This window comes from Bombina bombina, chromosome 2 (genome assembly GCF_027579735.1).
Source record: "Bombina bombina isolate aBomBom1 chromosome 2, aBomBom1.pri, whole genome shotgun sequence".
Taxonomy (NCBI): domain Eukaryota; kingdom Metazoa; phylum Chordata; class Amphibia; order Anura; family Bombinatoridae; genus Bombina; species Bombina bombina.
The window spans coordinates 976,139,379-976,151,966 of NC_069500.1; positions in this window are offsets into that span (position 1 = coordinate 976,139,379).

The following is a 12,588-nucleotide window of genomic DNA, read 5'->3' on the forward strand; positions in this document are numbered from 1 at the left end:
AAAATTTGGTAAAAGTGTGCAGTGAAGACCAAGTCGCTGCCCTACATATCTGATCAACAGAAGCCTCGTTCTTGAAGGCCCATGTGGAAGCCACAGCCCTAGTGGAATGAGCTGTGATTCTTTCGGGAGGCTGCCGTCCGGCAGTCTCGTAAGCCAATCTGATGATGCTTTTAATCCAAAAAGAGAGAGAGGTAGAAGTTGCTTTTTGACCTCTCCTTTTACCGGAATAAACAACAAACAAGGAAGATGTTTGTCTAAAATCCTTTGTAGCATCTAAATAGAATTTTAGAGCGCGAACAACATCCAAATTGTGCAACAAACGTTCCTTCTTTGAAACTGGTTTCGGACACAGAGAAGGTACGATAATCTCCTGGTTAATGTTTTTGTTAGAAACAACTTTTGGAAGAAAACCAGGTTTAGTACGTAAAACCACCTTATCTGCATGGAACACCAGATAAGGAGGAGAACACTGCAGAGCAGATAATTCTGAAACTCTTCTAGCAGAAGAAATTGCAACTAAAAACAAAACTTTCCAAGATAATAACTTAATATCAACGGAATGCAAGGGTTCAAACGGAACCCCCTGAAGAACTGAAAGAACTAAATTGAGACTCCAAGGAGGAGTCAAAGGTTTGTAAACAGGCTTAATTCTAACCAGAGCCTGAACAAAGGCTTGAACATCTGGCACAGCGGCCAGCTTTTTGTGAAGTAACACAGACAAGGCAGAAATCTGTCCCTTCAGGGAACTTGCAGATAATCCTTTTTCCAATCCTTCTTGAAGGAAGGATAGAATCCTAGGAATCTTAACCTTGTCCCAAGGGAATCCTTTAGATTCACACCAACAGATATATTTTTTCCAAATTTTGTGGTAAATCTTTCTAGTTACAGGCTTTCTGGCCTGAACAAGAGTATCGATAACAGAATCTGAGAATCCTCGCTTCGATAAGATCAAGCGTTCAATCTCCAAGCAGTCAGCTGGAGTGAAACCAGATTCGGATGTTCGAACGGACCCTGAACAAGAAGGTCTCGTCTCAAAGGTAGCTTCCAAGGAGGAGCCGATGACATATTTACCAGATCTGCGTACCAAGTCCTGCGTGGCCACGCAGGAGCTATCAAGATCACCGACGCCCTCTCCTGATTGATCCTGGCTACCAGCCTGGGGATGAGAGGAAATGGCGGGAACACATAAGCTAGTTTGAAGGTCCAAGGTGCTACTAGTGCATCCACTAGAGCCGCCTTGGGATCCCTGGATCTGGACCCGTAGCAAGGAACTTTGAAGTTCTGACGAGAGGCCATCAGATCCATGTCTGGAATGCCCCACAGCTGAGTGACTTGGGCAAAGATTTCCGGATGGAGTTCCCACTCCCCCGGATGCAATGTCTGACGACTCAGAAAATCCGCTTCCCAATTTTCCACTCCTGGGATGTGGATAGCAGACAGGTGGCAGGAGTGAGACTCCGCCCATAGAATGATTTTGGTCACTTCTTCCATCGCCAGGGAACTCCTTGTTCCCCCCTGATGGTTGATGTACGCAACAGTTGTCATGTTGTCTGATTGAAACCGTATGAACTTGGCCCTCGCTAGCTGAGGCCAAGCCTTGAGAGCATTGAATATCGCTCTCAGTTCCAGAATATTTATCGGTAGAAGAGATTCTTCCCGAGACCAAAGACCCTGAGCTTTCAGGGATCCCCAGACCGCGCCCCAGCCCATCAGACTGGCGTCGGTCGTGACAATGACCCACTCTGGTCTGCGGAATGTCATCCCTCGTGACAGGTTGTCCAGGGACAGCCACCAACGGAGTGAGTCTCTGGTCCTCTGATTTACTTGTATCTTCGGAGACAAGTCTGTATAGTCCCCATTCCACTGACTGAGCATGCACAGTTGTAATGGTCTTATATGAATGCGTGCAAAAGGAACTATGTCCATTGCCGCTACCATCAACCCGATCACTTCCATGCACTGAGCTATGGAAGGAAGAGGAACGGAATGGAGTATCCGACAAGAGTCTAGAAGTTTTGTTTTTCTGGCCTCTGTCAGAAAAATCCTCATTTCTAAGGAGTCTATTATTGTTCCCAAGAAGGGAACCCTTGTTGACGGAGATAGAGAACTCTTTTCCACGTTCACTTTCCATCCGTGAGATCTGAGAAAGGCCAGGACAATGTCCGTGTGAGCCTTTGCTTGAGGAAGGGACGACGCTTGAATCAAAATGTCGTCCAAGTAAGGTACTACAGCAATGCCCCTTGGTCTTAGCACAGCTAGAAGGGACCCTAGTACCTTTGTGAAAATCCTTGGAGCAGTGGCTAATCCGAAAGGAAGCGCCACGAACTGGTAATGTTTGTCCAGGAATGCGAACCTCAGGAACCGATGATGTTCCTTGTGGATAGGAATATGTAGATACGCATCCTTTAAATCCACCGTGGTCATGAATTGACCTTCCTGGATGGAAGGAAGAATAGTTCGAATGGTTTCCATCTTGAACGATGGAACCTTGAGAAACTTGTTTAAGATCTTGAGATCTAAGATTGGTCTGAACGTTCCCTCTTTTTTGGGAACTATAAACAGATTGGAGTAGAACCCCATCCCTTGTTCTCTTAATGGAACGGGATGAATCACTCCCATTTTTAACAGGTCTTCTACACAATGTAAGAATGCCTGTCTTTTTATGTGGTCTGAAGACAACTGAGACCTGTGGAACCTCCCCCTTGGGGGAAGTCCCTTGAATTCCAGAAGATAACCTTGGGAGACTATCTCTAGCGCCCAAGGATCCAGAACATCTCTTGCCCAAGCCTGAGCGAAGAGAGAGAGTCTGCCCCCCACCAGATCCGGTCCCGGATCGGGGGCCAACATTTCATGCTGTCTTGGTAGCAGTGGCAGGTTTCTTGGCCTGCTTTCCCTTGTTCCAGCCTTGCATTGGTCTCCAAGCTGGCTTGGCTTGAGAAGTATTACCCTCTTGCTTAGAGGACGTAGCACTTTGGGCTGGTCCATTTCTACGAAAGGGACGAAAATTAGGTTTATTTTTTGCCTTGAAAGGCCGATCCTGAGGAAGGGCGTGGCCCTTACCCCCAGTGATATCCGAGATAATCTCTTTCAAGTCAGGGCCAAACAGCGTTTTCCCCTTGAAAGGAATGTTAAGTAGCTTGTTCTTGGAAGACGCATCAGCCGACCAAGATTTCAACCAAAGCGCTCTGCGTGCCACAATAGCAAACCCAGAATTCTTAGCCGCTAACCTAGCCAATTGCAAAGTGGCGTCTAGGGTGAAAGAATTAGCCAATTTGAGAGCATTGATTCTGTCCCTAATCTCCTCATAAGGAGGAGAATCACTGTCGACCGCCTTTATCAGCTCATCGAACCAGAAACATGCGGCTGTAGCGACAGGGACAATGCATGAAATTGGTTGTAGAAGGTAACCCTGCTGAACAAACATCTTTTTAAGCAAACCTTCTAATTTTTTATCCATAGGATCTTTGAAAGCACAACTATCCTCTATGGGTATAGTGGTGCGTTTGTTTAAAGTGGAAACCGCTCCCTCGACCTTGGGGACTGTCTGCCATAAGTCCTTTCTGGGGTCGACCATAGGAAACAATTTTTTAAATATGGGGGGAGGGACGAAAGGAATACCGGGCCTTTCCCATTCTTTATTAACAATGTCCGCCACCCGCTTGGGTATAGGAAAAGCTTCTGGGAGCCCCGGCACCTCTAGGAACTTGTCCATTTTACATAGTTTCTCTGGGATGACCAACTTGTCACAATCATCCAGAGTGGATAATACCTCCTTAAGCAGAATGCGGAGATGTTCCAACTTAAATTTAAATGCAATCACATCAGGTTCAGCTTGTTGAGAAATGTTCCCTGAATCAGTAATTTCTCCCTCAGACAAAACCTCCCTGGCCCCATCAGACTGAGTTAGGGGCCCTTCAGAAATATTAATATCAGCGTCGTCATGCTCTTCAGTATCTAAAACAGAGCAGTCGCGCTTACGCTGATAAGTGTTCATTTTGGCTAAAATGTTTTTGACAGAATTATCCATTACAGCCGTTAATTGTTGCATAGTAAGGAGTATTGGCGCGCTAGATGTACTAGGGGCCTCCTGAGTGGGCAAGACTCGTGTAGACGAAGGAGGGAATGATGCAGTACCATGCTTACTCCCCTCACTTGAGGAATCATCTTGGGCATCATTGTCATTGTCACATAAATCACATTTATTTAAATGAATAGGAATTCTGGCTTCCCCACATTCAGAACACAGTCTATCTGGTAGTTCAGACATGTTAAACAGGCATAAACTTGATAACAAGTACAAAAAACGTTTTAAAATAAAACCGTTACTGTCACTTTAAATTTTAAACTGAACACACTTTATTACTGCAAATGCGAAAAAACATGAAGGAATTGTTCAAAATTTACTAAATTTTCACCACAGTGTCTTAAAGCCTTAAAAGTATTGCACACCAAATTTGGAAGCTTTAACCCTTAAAATAACGGAACCGGAGCCGTTTTGAACATTAACCCCTTTACAGTCCCTGGTATCTGCTTTGCTGAGACCCAACCAAGCCCCAAGGGGAATACGATACCAAATGACGCCTTCAGAAAGTCTTTTCTAAGTATCAGAGCTCCTCTCACATGCGACTGCATGCCATGCCTCTCAAAAACAAGTGCGCAACACCGGCGCGAAAATGAGACTCTGCCTATGCTTTGGGAAAGCCCCTAAAGAATAAGGTGTCTAAAACAGTGCCTGCCGATATTATTATATCAAAATACCCAGATAAAATGATTCCTCAAGGCTAAATATGTGTTAATAATCAATCGATTTAGCCCAAAAAAAGTCTACAGTCTTAATAAGCCCTTTTTGAAGCCCTTATTTACAATCGTAATAAACATGGCTTACCGGATCCCAGAGGGAAAATGACAGCTTCCAGCATTACATCGTCTTGTTAGAATGTGTCATACCTCAAGCAGCAAGAGACTGCTCACTGTTCCCCCAACTGAAGTTAATTGCTCTCAACAGTCCTGTGTGGAACAGCCATGGATTTTAGTGACGGTTGCTAAAATCATTTTCCTCATACAAACAGAAATCTTCATCTCTTTTCTGTTTCTGAGTAAATAGTACATACCAGCACTATTTCAAAATAACAAACTCTTGATTGAATAATAAAAACTACAGTTAAACACTAAAAAACTCTAAGCCATCTCCGTGGAGATGTTGCCTGTACAACGGCAAAGAGAATGACTGGGGTAGGCGGAGCCTAGGAGGGATCATGTGACCAGCTTTGCTGGGCTCTTTGCCATTTCCTGTTGGGGAAGAGAATATCCCACAAGTAAGGATGACGCCGTGGACCGGACACACCTATGTTGGAGAAAAGGGTCAGATTGGGGACACAAAGAGTTTGATAAATGTCCTAAGTGTAAAATGGTAGCGGCAGATCTTGTACATATGGTTTGGGAGTGTCCAATGATCAAACAATTTTGGCGAAGGATTGAATTTTGGCTATCTAATATCCTTGATAGACAGATCTATTTCAATATAGAACAAATCATTTTTTTGGTTTGTGTAGTAAATTGGGAAACATAGTGGTTTTAACTGCTAGAAATATCATTTTCAAAAACTGGAAAAATAAGAAAAAGCCTAGTTTTGTAGAATGGAAGAATTTTCTAATGAAACAGATGATTTTAGAACAATATGCAACACAAGCATTTAAAGAAAATGAAGTTAAGCTGTTTCTTAAAAAGTGGGGCCCCTTGATAAGATCTTTGGGTGAAGCACAACAGGACCAGATAATGTACCCATTCAGGAATATTACATAAGTATAAGAGGGAGACATAATGATGCCCTTTTTTTTTTTTTTTTTTTTATTATTTACTATTATTTTATTACATTTTGAGTTTTAGGGGTAATTTAGGAATCAGAAAACTACCAGTGCCAGCAATAGATTATTGGAGCCTCTATGGATTTTTCTTATGTTTATGCTTATATTGAATGCTATGAAGAGCGATAAGAGGATATCGTCATGTCTTGTTTTGGTAAATGTTTACTGGGTTTTGCTTAGATAATTTGTTGGCATGATGTAATGTTTAAACAAATTGTATAATGGCTCTATACTTGACCTGCCTTTTCTTTTGTTGATTTTGTATATGCTGTGGCTGGTATAAAATAAAGATTTAAAAAAAAAAAAAAAGAAAAAAAAAGAAATAAAAACATACTTACCGAAAGACACCCATCCACATATAGCAGATAGCCAAACCAGTACTGAAACAGTTATCAGTAGAGGTAATGGAATATGAGAGTATATCTTCTATCTGAAAAGCGAGGTAGGAGATGAATCTTTACGACCGATAACAGAGAACCTATGAAAAGATTTCCCGCAAGGAAAACCATAGAATTCAATAGGTGATACTCCCTTCACATCCCTCTGACATTCACTGTACTCTGAGAGGAATCGGGCTTCAAAATGCTGAGAAGCGCATATCAATGTAGAATCTAAGCACAAACTTACTTCACCACCTCCATAGGAGGCAAAGTTTGTAAAACTGAATTGTGGGTGTGGTGAGGGGTGTATTTATAGGCATTTTGAGGTTTAGGAAACTTTGCCCCTCCTGGTAGGATTGTATATCCCATATGTCGCTAGCTCATTGACTCTTGCCAATTACATGAAAGAAATCTAGATTTGGACATCATATCAGCATTCCAGGATTAAGGCCACAAAGATGTCCTAGCAAAAATAGCAAAGACATGCTTATGGCATTAATTATCATAATATCAAACATAGAATCACAAATAAAAGAATGTACAATCTGTAGCAAATGCACTAACAGGGCCATCAGAAAACTGCTCTGAAAGACAGGACAACCGGTAAGTAGAAACAGCAGCAAAATAAATAGCTGGGCTGAGAAAATAACCAGTTGTAAAAAAGCCCTCCTATGAAAGGATTCCAAATGGCACCAACCGCTTTGGGAACGGTTTCCCATTACTCTAGAATAGCAGCAGGTAAATTAAATAAACCTTTCCTTTTTTTTTAAAAAAAAACCTTGGCTAACCCGATGTGCGTACATCAACATGCAGACATGCGCTAACCAGGCAAACAAAACTCGGTGTGCAAAACTAACCTGTAACACCTAGAAGGCTAAGGGACATGTGCTAACCCAAAGAGCGTAAACATGATGTGCGCAAACCCGGCACGGGAAAACAAACCAACAAGCGAAAAACTAAGTGCGGCAAAAAAAAAATGCGGAAATGGAAATAGTGAAGGCTCTGTCCCAGAGTCATATATAATTACATATATAGAAAACTTTTACACATTTAAAAGTGCCCATAATATAGCTAAATGAGTGGCTATATAAAATAAAATCTATTTACCCATAGACACTCGCCCACTATCAAAACAGTAGCAGACAGCAAAACCCGTACTGAAACATATCAGCAGAGGTTATGGAAAAGGAGTATAATGTAGATCTTTAAAGGGAGGCAGAAGACACGTCCCTGCAACTGATTACAGAGAGCCTATGAAGGGTTTCCCATGAGGCAAACAATTGTATCATAAACCATACCCTAAATACATCCCTCTGACAAGCACTGTATTCTGAGGGGAACTGGGCCTCAACATAGACTGAAAACCCATTTCTCTGAAGAACACATGCACATCTTTATTCTTCAGCCACCTCCAGCCAACTCTCACCACCTCTATAAAGTAAATTACATGCTTCAATCAGCAGCGCTAGTTACACACCTGAGTCAAGTCACTAGCGCTGCTGCTCGAGACCAGCACTGCTCTGAATAAATTGACATGTTGTATGTTTACTGCAATTGTTTTAAATAAGCAACCTCACACAAACGCATAACTTGCCTTATTTGGAAAGCTAATATGTCTTATTATAGGAAGGATAAGGCTTGCCATTTTCTTTTTGTTTGATACTTGCTTTTTTACAGTGTCTTATCTCTGCTGCTGCCAATTAGGAACAAGTTTGTAGCAGTATTAGGCGTCTGATTCTTTAATGTGCACTTCCAATTCTCAGAATTGAAAGACTCACAGATTTCAAAGATAAATTACAGGAAATGAAAACAATGAAGATATATTGCAAAGTTGTTTTTTTTTTTTAACTAAATGTAATTAAATATATGATATTACAATCACAATGTCTTTGATGCCCCTTTAAGATGTGAGTTGCACTGGATTTTTCTGTGTTTGTGTGTAGTGGACAAATAAAGGATGAAGTTGAAGTTGTATAGCCAATAGTCAAGGGTCAGTTTAGAAACATGTTAGTCACATGACATATCTTTGCATTGACTGAATACATAAAATACAAATTTTAATTGCATGTTCTTTATTTACAGATTAAGTGCTTAGATAAAGTAGAAAAACATAATTTACATAAGAACTTACCTGATAAATTCATTTCTTTCATATTGGCAAGAGACCATGAGCTAGTGACGTATGGGATATACAATCCTACCAGGAGGGGCAAAGTTTCCCAAACCTCAAAATGCCTATAAATACACCCCTCACCACACCCACAATTCAGTTTAACGAATAGCCAAGTAGTGGGGTGATAAAGAAAGGAGTAAAAAGCATCAACAAATGAATTTGGAAATAATTGTGCTTTATACAAAAAAATCATAACCACCACAAAAAGGGTGGGCCTCATGGACTCTTGCCAATATGAAGGAAATTAATTTATCAGGTAAGTTCTTACATAAATTATGTTTTCTTTCATGTAATTGGCAAGAGTCCATGAGCTAGTGACGTATGGGGTATCAATACCCAAGATGTGGAACTCCACTCAAGAGTCACTAGAGAGGGAGGGATAAAAATAAAAAGCCATACGCTGAAAAAAATAATCCACAACCCAAAATATAAGTTATTCTCATAATGAAAAGAAAAACCCAAAACATCAGCAGAAGAATCAAACTGAAACAGCTGCCTGAAGAACTTTTCTACCAAAAGCTGCTTCTGAAGAAGCAAAAACATCAAAACAGTAGAATTTAGTAAATGTATGCAAAGAGGATCAAGTTGCTGCTTTGCAAATCTGATCAACTGAAGCTTCATTCTTAAAAGCCCACAAAGTGGAGGCTGATCTAGTAGAATGAGCTGTAATTCTCTGAGGCGGGGCCTGACCCGACTCCAAATAAGCTTGAAGAATCGAAAGCTTTAACCAAGAAGCCAAGGAAATGGCAGAAGCCTTCTGACCTTTCCTAGGACCAGAAAATATAACAAATAGACTAGAAGTCTTCCTGAAATCTTTAGTAGCTTCCACATAATATTTCAAAGCTCTTACCACATCCAAATAATGTAAGGATCTTTCCAAAGAATTCTTAGGATTAGGACAGAAGGAAGGGACAACAATTTCTCTACTAATGTTGTTAGAATTCACAACCTTAGGTAAAAATTTAAATGAAGTCCGCAAAACCGCCTTATCCTGATGAAAAATCAGAAAAGGAGATTCACAAGAAAGAGCAGATAACTCTGAAACTCTTCTAGCAGAAGAGATGGCCAAAAGGAACAACACTTTCCATCAAAAGTAGTTTAATGTCCAAAGAATGCATAGGCTCAAATGGAGGAGCCTGTAACGCCTTCAAAACCAAATTAAGACTCCAAAGAGGAGAAATTGATTTAATGACAGGCTTAATACGGACTAAAGCCTGTACAAAACAGTGAATATCAGGAAGTTTAGCAATCTTTCTGTGAAATAAAACAGAGAGAGCAGAGATTTGTCCCTTCAAGGTACTTGCAGACAAACCTTTATCCAAACCATCCTGAAGAAACTGTAAAATTCTAGGAATTCTAAAAGAATGCCAAGAGAATTTATGAGAAGAACACCAGGAAATGTAAATCTTCCAAACTCGATAATAAATCTTTCTAGAGACAGATTTACGTGCTTGTAACACAGTATTAATTACCGAGTCAGAGAAACCTCTGACTTAGCACTAAGCGTTCAATTTCCATACCTTCAAATTTAATGATTTGAGATCCTGATGGAAAAACGGACCTTGAGACAGAAGGTCCGGCCTTAACGGAAGTGGCCAAGGTTGGCAACTGGACATCCGAACAAGATCCGCATACCAAAACCTGTGTGGCCATGCTGGAGCCACCAGCAACACAAACGATTGTTCCATGATGATTTTGGAAATCACTCTTGGAAGAAGAACGAGAGGCGGAAAGATGTAAGCAGGTTGATAACATCATGGAAGTGTCAACGCATCTACTGCTTCCGCCTGAAAATCCCTGGACCTGGACAGGTATCTGGGAAATTTCTTGTTTAGATGAGAGGCCATCAGATCTATTTCTGGAAGACCCCACATCTGAACAATCTGAGAAAACACATCTGGATGGAGAGACCACTTACCCTGGATGTAAATTCTGACAGCTGAGATAATCCGCCTCCCAATTGTCTACACCTGGGATATGAACCGAAGAAATTAGATAGGAGCTGGATTCCGCCCAAACAAGTATCCGAGATACTTCTTTCATAGCTTGGGGACTGCGAGTCCCACCCTGATGATTGACATAGGCCACCGTCGTGATATTGTCTGTCTGAAATCAAATGAATGGTTCTCTCTTCAACAGAGGCCAAAACTGAAGAGCTCTGAGAATTGCACGGAGTTCTAAAATATTGATTGGTAATCTCACCTCTTGAGACTTCCAAACCCCTTGTGCTGTCAGAGATCCCCAGACAGCTCCCCAACCTGAAAGACTCGCATCTGTTGTGATCACAGTCCAGGTTGGCCGAACAAAAGAGGCCCCTTGAACTAAACGTTGGTGATTTAACCACCACATCAGAGAGTGTCGAACATTGGGATATAAGGATATTAATTGTGATATCTTTGTATAATCCTGGCACCATTGATTCAGCATACAAAGCTGGAGAGGTCTCATGTGAAAACGAGCAAAAGGAATCACGTCCGATGCTGCAGTCATGAGGGCTAAAACTTCCATGCACATAGCCACTGAAGGGAATGACTGAGACTGAAGGTGCCGACATGCTGCAACCAATTTCAAACGTCTCTTGTCTGTTAGAGACAGAGTCATGGACACTGAATCTATCTGGAAGCCTAAAAAGGTGACCATTGTCTGAGGAATCAAGAAACTTTTGGTAAATTGATCCTCCAACCATGTTTTCGAAGAAACAACACTAGTTGATTCATGTGAGATTCTGCAAAACGTAAAGACTGAGCTAGTACCAAGACATTCTACAAATAAGGAAACACTGCAATACCCTGTTCTCTGATTACAGAGAGTAGGGCACCTAGAACCTTTGAAAAGATTCTTGGAGCTGTTGCTAGGCCAAATGGAAGAGCAACAAATTGGTAATGCTTGTCTAGAAAAGAGAATCTCAGGAACTGATAATGTTCTGGATGAATTGGAATATGAAGGTAAGCATCCTGCAAGTCTATTGTAGATATATAATGTCCTAGCTGAACAAAAGGCAGAATAGTCCTTATAGTCACCATCTTGAAAGTTGGTACTCTTACATAACGATTCAAAATGTTCAGATCCAGAACTGGTCTGAATGAATGTTCTTTCATTGGGACAATGAATAGATTTGAAAAAAAAAAAACAGAGCTTGTTCATGAAAAGGAACTGGCATGATTACCCCTGAAACCTCCAGGTCTGAAACACACTTCAGGAAAGCCTGAGCTTTTACTGGATTTACTGGGATTTACTCTGAATCCTATTCGGTACCCCTGAGAGACAATGCTCTGAATCCATTGATTTTGGACAGAATTTGCCCAAACATCCTTGAAAAACCTTAATCTGCCCCCTACCAGCTGAGCTGGAATGAGGGCTGCACCTTCATGCGGACTTAGGGGCTGACTTTGGTTTCTTAAAAGGCTTGGATGTATTCCAATTTGAGGAAGGCTTCCAATTGGAAACAGATTCATTGGGGGAAGGATTAGGTTTTTGTTCCTTATTTTGACGAAAGGAACGAAAACGATTAGAAGCTTTAGACTTACCCTTAGGTTTTATATCCTGAGGCAAAAATACTCCCTCCCCCCCCAGTAACAGTTGAAATAATAGAATCCAACTGAGAACCAAATAAATTATTACCTTGGAAAGAGAGAGATAGCAATCTAGACTTAGAAGTCATATCAGTATTCCAAGATTTAAGCCACAAAGCTCTTCTAGCTAAAATAGCTTAAGACATGGATCTAACATCAATTTTGATAATATCAAAAATAGCATCACAAATAAAACGATTAGCATTTTGCAGTAAACAAACAATGCTATATAAGTCAGAATCCAAATCTTGTTGCGCTAAATTCTCCAACCAAAAAGTTGAAGCAGCTGCAACATCAGCCAAAGAAATAGCAGGCCTAAGGAGATGACCTCAATATAAATAGGCTTTCCTTAGATAAGATTCAAGCTTCCTATCTAAAGGATCTTTAAAGGAAGTACTATCTTCCATAGGAATAGTGGTTCGTTTAGCAAGAGTAGAAATGGCGTTCCCAAAACTCTATTGAAACTGTTGGTAAAGGATACAATTTTTTAAACCTTGCAGAAGGATTAAAAGGAGTACCCGGCTTATTCCATTCCTTAGAAATCATATCAGAAATAGCATCAGGAATAGGAAAAACCTCTGGAGTAACCACAGGAGGTT